The 10,803-nt window shown below is 37.8% G+C and overlaps 1 pseudogene; it reads left to right on the top strand.

The window, feature by feature from the left end:
- Nucleotides 1–5,879: 5,879 nt before the first annotated feature.
- On the top strand, nt 5,880–7,980 carry LOC112415869 (inositol polyphosphate 1-phosphatase pseudogene; annotated as a pseudogene).
- The last annotated feature ends 2,823 nt before the right edge of the window (nt 7,981–10,803 follow it).

Genomic DNA, 10,803 nt, shown 5'->3' with positions numbered 1-10,803 from the left:
TTGCTCCCAAATTTAGATTTTATAAATTTAATTATAACTGAACACCCTTGGAGTTCAAATTCCTGATTAGGGCAACTGACAAAACCTAGGTATAGTATAATAAGTGTTTTATGTTTCGTCAAAACAATGAATATACTCAGTTTTACCAAAAATACATGTTATATGTTAACTAGAATTTATTGATATGACTGTGGAGAGCTTGGGATTTATCACTGTACCATGGTGCCCTGACTGAGAAGCAGAGTGTCAAGAATATTTGTTAAACTCCATTTCTTTTGGCTTAAAAATGTTTTGTTAATTTCACAAGTAAATTATTTCTTTATTATCTTCTCTTACTATTATAACAGTTAAGACTCTTGGTTACAAGAACATAATCCAAATCAAACTGATTTAAGAGTTCACAAAAAAAACCAAAATAAAACAAAAGTTCACAAAAAAAGATGGGATCCAGGATTGGCCTTAATGTGGCTCCATCTTGATCCTTCATTGTTTTCCAAGACTCTGCTATTTCCATACATAAGTTCATCCTAAGGCTGCATCCATTTTATAACAAAATGTGCATCTTTCTGGTGTATCATCCTGATTGGAGAGAGTGTATATGTCAGAATTGTGAGCAGAGCTTTTATGCTCCACTTTGATTGGGCCAACTTAAACACATTCTCATAGCTAAAGCAAATACTGTGACGAGGGGATGAATTGTAATGATTGGTATAGTCAAGGATTCATGCTTACTTCCCTAGATGGGAGTTTGGTCAACCTCGCTGGAATAGCACTTAGAAACTAGGGACAACGATAAAGAGTATGCAGTAACAATGACTGCTTAGGAGAAAACAAACACGTGTCCACGGCAATAATTAATATTCTACTGTCTCCCTCAGAGAATATCATGATAAACCCTCTAATTTTAAATACTTTAAAGACAAGAGGGGATAAATAATAAATAATCATTAAAATATTAAATAAATTGCTCATGCTTCTCCACACTGGACTTACTTATGGATGTCATTGGAAGAAACAACTACTTTCTAGATATTAATTTAATATACAACTATCATAAAATGGCCATATAAAGAGGTCTTCTGAATCTTGTTTTTGGTCATTCTTCGTATGCTAAACTGGTAATAGCTGGAGGATGTTCTTAAGTACATGGGCATTAGTCAACATGCCATAAACATCATATGGAGAGAGCAAAGGGAACACACACTTTTTTTCTCCAGAATGCCATTTTCCAAATTAAGGTATAGGCAGTTTAGGAAAGAGAATCCACTTCTACTGGTCTCTGAATTCCTGCTATCCTATATACTAGTTTTTCTTTGAAAAATACTTGAATGAGGAAATGGAATTTGGTCATTTTAGTGTTCTTTGACCTGGTCACATTTTACTTTTATTATGAAATTAGTGTCTCTTTCCACTCAAAGCAAAAATTCTCAATTTTCCAAGTTATTCAAACAGAATACATTTGTAATATGTCCATTTATTTGATTTAAATAATTCATGTCCAGCTAAGGATAAACTTTTATGTCAAGCTCCCTTTGCCTCCCTTAGTAATGCAGAAAAGAACAGAAGCTAATAATAGGTGTAGTCACATTTAATTACTAGAATTAATGGAAAGACTTTGTAATTACTTTCTATAAAGCTTTTTTTTTTTTAATTCAATGAAAACAGGCCAGAAAAGCAGCTAATTTCAGAAATCCTGTGGCTGCTTGCCAAGGGTTTAAGCAACCAATGATAGTCAGGGTCATTGGCTCTTTGAAAAACCAGGGGTGCCGGCTAGTTGTAGGTTTCAGTAGCACCACTGGGAACTTTCAATTTAACTTGATACTTAAAGCGGCCAGTGGGAGTTTTCAATAAACTCAGTCAATGTTGAAAGCAAAGTGCTATTAAAAACATGGGTAAACATTGATTTTAGGCTTTAGGGCCATTCAGGAACTCTTCTTGGGAAGGTCTCTATCACCTCATTCCTACAGTAAGAAGTGACTGCTGTGGTAACACGTAACATGCACTCACTAGTTGTCATATCACTTTCTTGTCTGTGTTCATGAATGATTGCATTTTTAAATCATGTAGCATTTTCTTAGAAACCATCTTAGGATGAGAAACTTCTTCAGATTTTGAGGACTCATGCCGCATGCATATCTAATTTTCAATATGGCTGTAATTTTTGGCAGTGTGACAGGCAACAAATCTTGTGTTTTGAGCATTTCCATTAGTGTCACTTCTGAATCTATCACCATTCAACTTATGTCTCCTGAAATGTGTTTGGCTGATCTGGACATAAATGGGCTGTGAATCGTAGCTGCAGATGGCTCAAAAACATATTTTACAGTGAGCAAACTCTGGATGACTGAAAGAACATTGACAGAAATACTACAAGAAAAAAGTGTATGTCATTTCAATGACTGAGGGAATAAACTAAAATCAAAGCAACAAGAAGAATATGAAACTGCTCCCCAACAAAAATTGTCACAGCCCCCTGATGGATTAAAATGAATTTGGCCATTTCAAGCAAAAACCATAAGACTTTCCCATTCTCCTCAACATAGAGGATTTTCTGGTTGGGTATTGGGCTGCCAGGATATGAGAGGCCGTGAGCTCTCAGAAGTGACTCACTGTGGGGAAGGTCAGTGTCAAACTGAGCCAGAGTCCATGAGGGTAATGAGGAACCTGCTGAGTATACCCAGGTGAATGCCAAGTCCAGAGGGACAGAGCCTGATGATAAACAAGAGGAAACATCCTGATTGGGAACCAGATTGCAGCTGAGGCAGATTGTGGAGAAATGAAGAGAAACAGGGCCAAGTGTTAGGAAGAGGTATTTAGCTGCATTATATTAATAACAATTGCTTAGAAAACTATTGAACTTATTTAAATATTACTAAAAGCTACTTCCAACAATGTTTATAATTTATCACTTTAAAGTTTCCTGTAAGTGAACTACAGAAATATTTGATACCAGTTGGAATCTTCTCTTTATTTTGTTTGCTGTTGATCTTGGTTCTCTTTTGATTTTCTGATATTTGACTCTCCAGGAACTTAGTGGTCCTGTTCAATGTGGAAAATTATTTCAATATTTGTGGGCATAATTTGCTCATTTTAAGTTTTTCTTTTCATTTATTTTGTTAGTTGAATGTTATCTTCCCAATCAATCCTCTGTTTTTTTGACTGTTTTTTTTATTCCACACTCTTTTCCTCTTTGCCATTACTCCAACAAGACTGCGTTTACTTATTCAAATTATATTTTTTAAATTTGCAAATTTCTTTTGCATTCTCTGCAATTTTTACAGGAAACTTTTCTTGTGTGTATTTTATGGCCTCAATAACTTATCAAACAACTCTGAGGATACAAACTTAAAATGTGTAAACATTTCTACAGCTTTCTCCTTATCCAAAGTGCTGTTTTCTCAAAGATCTGGTGACTTTGGCTTTCTGTTAATATTTAAGAATAAAGAGTTAGTTTGGATCACAGCTTTTTCTATTTGGATACATTTCTCAATATGTGTGCCTTGTTATTTAATCTGTCAGAAATACTTTAATAGCATTTGCATGTTGATCACTGTATGTAGGTGTCTTTGGTTTCCTCTGTCATTATGTATTGAAACTTAGTTTCTCCAAAGCCCTGTTTCCTTGATTATAAGTCTGACGGGCAGTTAAAGATATTGGGGAGAGCTGTGGGACTTGCAGGCAAGCTTTGGTAACCGTATGTGGAAACCAGAAGCAGACCCACTGTTGCTCCTACCCCTCCTCTGCAAATCTCAAATGAGATGAAATAACTTTGAAGTCCTAACTTCATCTTAGAAAACTTCATTTTTCCCCAGCCATGCAATTTCTATAAACAGAGCTCCAGTATTTTCCTTGGGAAAAACGCCAGGTGCTAAAACCCTATATAAGCTGAATTGGGTGGGGGATGGAGGATGAGTCAGGGCAAATGACCCAGCAAATTTTACCACAGAAAGCCTTTCAATTAACCCATTTTCTGCCCCACTACTCATTCCCACTGTCAAAACTTAACCTGTCCCAAAGTCTAGGCTTTAAAAAAATATTACCTCCCATCTCTACTTTACCTTGTTTTTTTGTGCAAGATTGCAGCTGCTTCTATTCTGATTAATTTCTCATTTTGTATGTCTTGATTTTCAACCTGTCAGAAATATTTTTAATTGTGTTTGCATGTTAATGACCCATCTCTGCTATGAACACTGTACTCGTCACTATTACAGATTTTAACGTTTTGTACTTCATGACAATAAGATTTAGGGGGAACTAGAGGGCAGATAAGGTTGCTCCTTCTGCTAACTTGAACTAAAATTTCTAATATGATTTTTTAAACTCAAAAAATGTATTAATTTTCTGTTGTTGCTGTAACAAATTACCACTAACTTAGTGGCTTACAGCAACAGAAATATTATCTTATAACTTGGAGTTCAGAAGTCTAAAAATGGGTCATATGGGACTAAAATCATAGTCTTAGTACCACTGAGTTCCTTCTGGAGATTCTAGGGAAGAATCTATTCCTTCCTTTTCCAGCTTCTGGAGGCTGCTCAGGTTCCTTGGCTAATGGCTGAATCACTCATTAAGCAAGATCTGCTTAATTGTCACATCTTCTCTGACTCTCCTGCATCCTTCTTGCTCTTGTAAAAGCCCTAGTGATTACATTGGGCCCACATGAATAATTCAGAATTATCTTCCTATCTCAAGATCATATGCAAAGTCCCCTTTGCCGTGTAAGGTAACGTATTCACAGGTTCCAGGGATTAGGATATAGACAAGTTTGAGGGGTAATTATTCTGCCTACCATAAACATGTACATGATATTATGTCATCAGTCAGCATCCGGCACATTCTAACTAATTGCTACAGAGATATTCCATCAACTATATATCATAATTTATTTAACCAATATATCTGCTGGCATGTCTTCCACCTAAGTGAGGGTACAGATATAAATGGGAAACTCCAGAACTCCTTACAATCTGTGTCAAAGTAGAGATAAAAATCTAAATTCTCTGAATGATGTACATTTTATAACAAAATGTGTCAATTACTTTTAATGCTTGTTCTTATGATAAATAGAGATTCCACCAATTTATACACCCATATTCTTCTTTAAGCAACTGGAAATCACAGTCTTTTTTTTTTTTTTTTTGCGGTAAGCGGGCCTCTCACTGTTGTGGCCTCTCCTGTTGCGGAGCACAGGCTCCGGACGCGGAGGCCCAGCGGCCATGGCTCACGGGCCTAGCCGCTCCGCGGCATGTGGGATCTTCTTTTTTGCGGTAAGCGGGCCTCTCACTGTTGTGGCCTCTCCTTTGCGGAGCACAGGCTCCGGACGCGGAGGCCCAGCGGCCATGGCTCACGGGCCTAGCCGCTCCGCGGCATGTGGGATCTTCCAGGTCTGGGGCACGAACCCATGTCCCTTGCATCGGCAGGCGGACTCTCAACCACTGCGCCACCAGGGAAGCCCAGAAAACACAGTCTTTTATGATTCTCAGTTATGGGGATGAGATTCATTACTTTAAATTGTTAGGTTACATTGTGTAGTAGTAACAAAGTGGTTAAAGGCAAGAAACTGTGACAAGAAAGTTGACAGTATTTAGACATATTCTGCAAACCACTCATCAACTCTAAAAATTAAGAACTCATGTAAATTTAGTTATCAGTACCTGCCTGAAACTGAAACTTCAGAGTTTCCAGAATTAGGCGAGAAACGTTGATACTTCCAAACATGTAGTCTTCGCCATCTATGAAAAATTTTGTCTAAAGAAGTGATAAAAGAGTGAGGAAGTCAGTTAAGAGAACTCTCATAGACTACTTAAGAGCTAGAATTAAAGCTGACATTTCCTTTATATTCTCTACATTACTGAGCCTAGTTTTGCATTTGTTGGAGCTCGATGGGTACTTGCTGATAGATTAGTTGAATTCTAATAAGCAGCCAGAAAAAAATCATTGAGAAGCTGAGCATAAGAATGTCCATCTCAGGTTCTAGGGTTAGTTTCTTACAGGATTCAATGACTTAAGAATGGTTTACCTTTGTGATGCCTCCTGAAAATGGCCTCTCTGAAACATAAAAAAACCCTTTCATTACTGGGACTTCAGTTTGAACACAGTTTTCTTGTAGAGAACAAAGACAAGACAGAATAACTACTCCCTGAAGTTCTTAAAGGTAAAATACACCTTATAGCCACTGACTGTTGACACAGAAAAATATCTCATATATGTACTGATTTATAAAGAAAAGAATATTGTCTTCACAACCAGATTGTTCATAGAAACTATGTTTGAAAAATAAAACTTCAGATTTTGGTCAAGACAGCCATATCATCAGCAATTTTCAGAGATCTGAAGTTGAGATCATTTTAATATTGAACAGACATTCTCCATCCTATGCCAATCATTATTTATGAGTGACTTCAATTGCTGAATTAAAGAACTGTGATATACAGAACTGCAAAACTGTATCATTAAACCACTGAATATGAAAGAAGAAGGCTGTGAAACCCTGGGGTGCTACAAGCAGCAACACAATGTGCTGTGAAAACACATTAATTTTGGAAGGATCTGTCCCACCACCATCATTTGACCCTGAAACAAAACCAAAACAAAACAACACAAAACAAGAAACCAAACAAAGCCTGCACAGGTACAGAATGTTTCATCTTTGAGCAGCACAACAGAAAATAACTAACACAGTTTGGCACTGAAAAGTACAAAATGCTTTCAAAGCTGGAGCAATTGACCATCCATTTTAGCCACTGTCCCTACAATAAAGGATAGGAGAGGGAGAGTGAAAAGTAATTCCTCACCACAGTGTTATTTTATCATCCTTTATAGCTGGCTTTTCTTGTTTCAGAGAGGAAATATTATTTGGAATGTGAATTAGAAAATTTCAGAAGTGTTTTCCTGATAGTATAAGAGGTATTTGTTCCTATTTGATTCTCTTTCTAAACTTAGAATTAATGAATTTTATCTTATTTCTCCTTGATTTTTTCTTATATTTACAGAGAAAAGCTGTATTTTTCTACTATTTAGAAATAGACCGGAAGACACACCCATAAATTGTGTGTAGTTTTGCAAATATTTCTGTCTCAGGAAATGAATGAAGAAAAAAAATTCTGTTGTTTTATTTTGGCATAATAAGGGTTCCAGTAGCCAGAGAAGAACTCCCTCCAGAACTAACCATGGCAGGGAAATTTACCCCTGCAACAAACACTTCCTTTTCAATTTATACAGCATCCAAACACTAGCCAGTGTATTGCCATTTTTTTTCTGACTGGCCTAATACTTTGTTTGGAGTAAACCTTGGCAGTGTACTACTCTAAGTGTAGGATGTCCATCTACACCATAGCAGATGCATCAATCATTAGTGGTCTAACCCATTAAAGCCAACCAAGGAATCTTCCCCTATGAACTTCAGTGCCTCACCATTTTAACTGCCTATGACATACAGACAGGAGTGCCTTTGATGGGAGTCACCAATCAACCTTTTTTATCCCAAGACCCAAACACACTTAGGTAGAAAGAATAGTGCTACTGGTGTCTTTCTTAAAAGGAGACCAATATTCATTCACTTCAGGCCCCATCTCTAAAAGAAAGGTAGTAAAATACAGAGCCAACTGACAGAAAACATCAGCTCTGAGGTGAAATTCTCCCACCAGTTTTCAACCGTCATTAGTACAAGTGAAAAGGAGACTGTTAAAGCTGCCCTGTCATGTGTATGTGGAGGCTGCATATTCTGGGCAGCTGGGGCTGGTTACAAGAGCCTTTTGTGTTGTCCTGGGTCTTGTTTACATTTACATTTTTCCAGAGGATACCACCTTCAAGTGGGACTCTTGTACTGCTCATGCCATACTCAGGACCATGGGTGGGGAAATGGTAGAATTAAAAGAAAGCTTGTAAAGAAATCCAGAAACAGCACTTGATTTGCCACAGTTGGTGTGCCACATGGGAAATGAAGGCACTGCTGAAGTAGATAAATATTACTGGTGTAGGTAAATAAGGCAATTGTCACAAATATTTATAGTAGGATTTATTCAGGGCATTGGTTATTTGCATAATCAATAGCTGGTGTCTGAAACACTTTGAGGTCCTCCAGAGATTTGCATTTCAGGTTATTGTTTAGCAAGACACTATTACCCTTAAGCTAGAGAGAAGCTGAGTGGAGACTGTCATTAGAGCCCTGGGGACAGTGGAACAAGCACACAGTGGACTTACCCAGTGGGAGCTGAAACCACAGAGAAGCAACAGCCTTGGCCAGAAAGCCTTCTAAGGCTGAAACTGTGACAGCAATATCCTGAATTCTGTCATCAATCCTCCAGTTTTCCACCAGTGTTTCCCAATGATAAATCCTAGTTTGCAACCAACAAATGACACTAGAGTTAGAAATACTAAGCTGGCACATGTCAGGTGCCTTGCAGTTCAGTGAAGATCAGGGGAAGGGTAAGGAATGGATATGAGGGCAGCCAAGGAGATCTGGGAATAATTTTCAAAGGATCACTGGTTCTTGTGATCTATCTTGGTCTTGTAACATAAAACCCTGGTCCTCTTTCTGGAGAAACGCTCTCCCCACCCATTGCTTACTACCAACCCTCACTTCTAACCCCTTTTGCTATATAAACAGGCTGGTTAAAAAACATGATGCAAAATCTGTGAGCCCTTGTAAAAAGTAGTGATTTATCAATGAAGATTTAGAATAATGGATATAAAAGAGGTACTCACACATTCATTCTCCAGTCTGTGGACATGAATATTCTTATTAGTATCTAGTATCATCTCTTCTTATTCAGTTCCAGGAATCATCCCACTGCATTCTTTACTTGTAAATGTGTCATATCTGGTTATTTTAGTCCATTTGGGTTGCTCTAACGAAAGTACCATATACTGGGTAGCTTAAACAATGAACATTTATTTCTTATAGTTCTCGAGGCTAGATAATCCAAGATCAAGGCACCAGTAATTCAGTGCCTGGTAAGAGCTCACTTCCTGGTTTATAGATGGCTGTATTCTCCCTGTGTCCTCACATGAATGAAGGGTGGAAGGAGAGCTCTTGGATTCCTAATAAGGGCACTAATTCCATTCACAAGGACTCCATCCTCATGACCTAATCACATCCCAAAAGTCCACTGCCAAACATCATCACCTTGGGGATTAGGTTTCAATCTATGAATTAGGCAGGAACACAAGTATTCTTCTACAGCACTGGCTAATTTTATATCTCTCATCACAAGAAAAATAGACTCTGCTATTACTCACTGTTCCATGGCCCTATATTCAATACAGAATTTGTCTTTACTGAAACTATACAGACTTTTTGGCCTCTACATTTCCCTAATATTTACATAATTCTAGGGTTTCATCATTACTCATTATGTTGATCATCTATCATGCTGCCCATGAAAGCTGGCTCCTGATGACTCTCTTAAAGATTGTTACTGTGCTTTGTTGATGGTAATCACGAATCAGTCCTACCCAGAATACACAGAAAATTGTGAACAATAATTCAGTTTTTGGTCATGTTAAACTGACTGTTTAGAATTTTATAGTGTTAACATAGAATAACACATCTTCCAAAAACAGCACTCTGAAAGTCTTTAGACCATAACCACTGCATTTCCAGGTTGGGACCTGTTCCAGTTTTGATGCACCCATCTTTTGAAGCTACCATCAGAAGGGACAATAAGAATGTTTGTCCCTTATCTGGAAGAACGTCCTAGAAGACCATCCTAGAAGACATAGGAAGTGACCACATTGATTGGAAGGGCTGGTTTGTACTGTGGAGTAACAGTGTTATATCCTCTCAGAGGAGATAGTTGTGGTCACTTGTATTAGTTTCATAGGGCTGCCATAACAAAATACTACAAACTATATGGATTAAGCAATGGAAATTTATTGTCTCACCTCTCTGGAGGCTAGGATTGCTTCCTTCCAATGACTATGAGGGAGGAACTGTTCCATGCCTGTCTCCTAGTTCCTGGTGGTTTGCTGGCAATCTTTGGTGTTCTTTGGCTTGTGGCATTGTAATTCAAAGCCCCCCATGGCATCTTCTCTGTTTCTCAGTCTCTATGTCCAAATTTATCCTTTTTGGAAGGATACAGACATATTGGATTATGTCTGTATTATCATACATACAGACATACTGTATGATATCATATATTATCATATCCTAATGACTTCATCTTAACTTGATCATCTGCAAAGCCCCTGTTTCCAAATAAGGTCACAGTCACAGGTACCGGGCATTAGGACTTCAACACGTTTTAGGGAGTCACAATTCAATCCAGAATACTGTTCTTGTCTGACTGCCTGATGTTTGACATAGAGCTTGCAGAAGGGGTGGGGTAACTGTACTTGGTGCCAATGATAGGCTACACATAGGGTAAAAGATGCCTAATACCACCCCCACTGCTCCTCAGTGTTGTGGAGGTGAGGTGGGCTGCATGGTTGAAATCAAATGGGAGAGAGCTATTTGAGCCCACACCTGTGGCTCAAGCCCAAGGTTTAGCAATGTGTTGTTGGAGAACATGAGTTCTAAATTAATCCTACCTCTGACATGAATGAGAGTTAACAAAAATCATAGGATTAGCACCATTCTGGCAGCTTAATATTACATGATCCTGTGAGAGAATCCTATTTCTCCCATTTCTTTGGTGGTATGGAAGTACTTTTTGATTTTTAATTTTCTATTTTTATTTCTTATTGCTTATTTCCATGGGAATCTCTATAGTGTTAGACACCACTTATCTAGAAGAAAAGAATAATACACCAATATCTTTCAATAGGAAATTAAAAATTGAAAAGTGCTTCCAGACAAATATACTG

This window comes from Neophocaena asiaeorientalis, unplaced genomic scaffold, assembly GCF_003031525.2.
Source record: "Neophocaena asiaeorientalis asiaeorientalis breed wild unplaced genomic scaffold, Neophocaena_asiaeorientalis_V1.1 scaffold209, whole genome shotgun sequence".
Classification (NCBI taxonomy): Eukaryota; Metazoa; Chordata; class Mammalia; order Artiodactyla; family Phocoenidae; genus Neophocaena; species Neophocaena asiaeorientalis.
The sequence above is the reverse complement of the archived record's forward strand: the minus strand, read 5'-3'. Positions and strand labels throughout refer to the sequence as shown.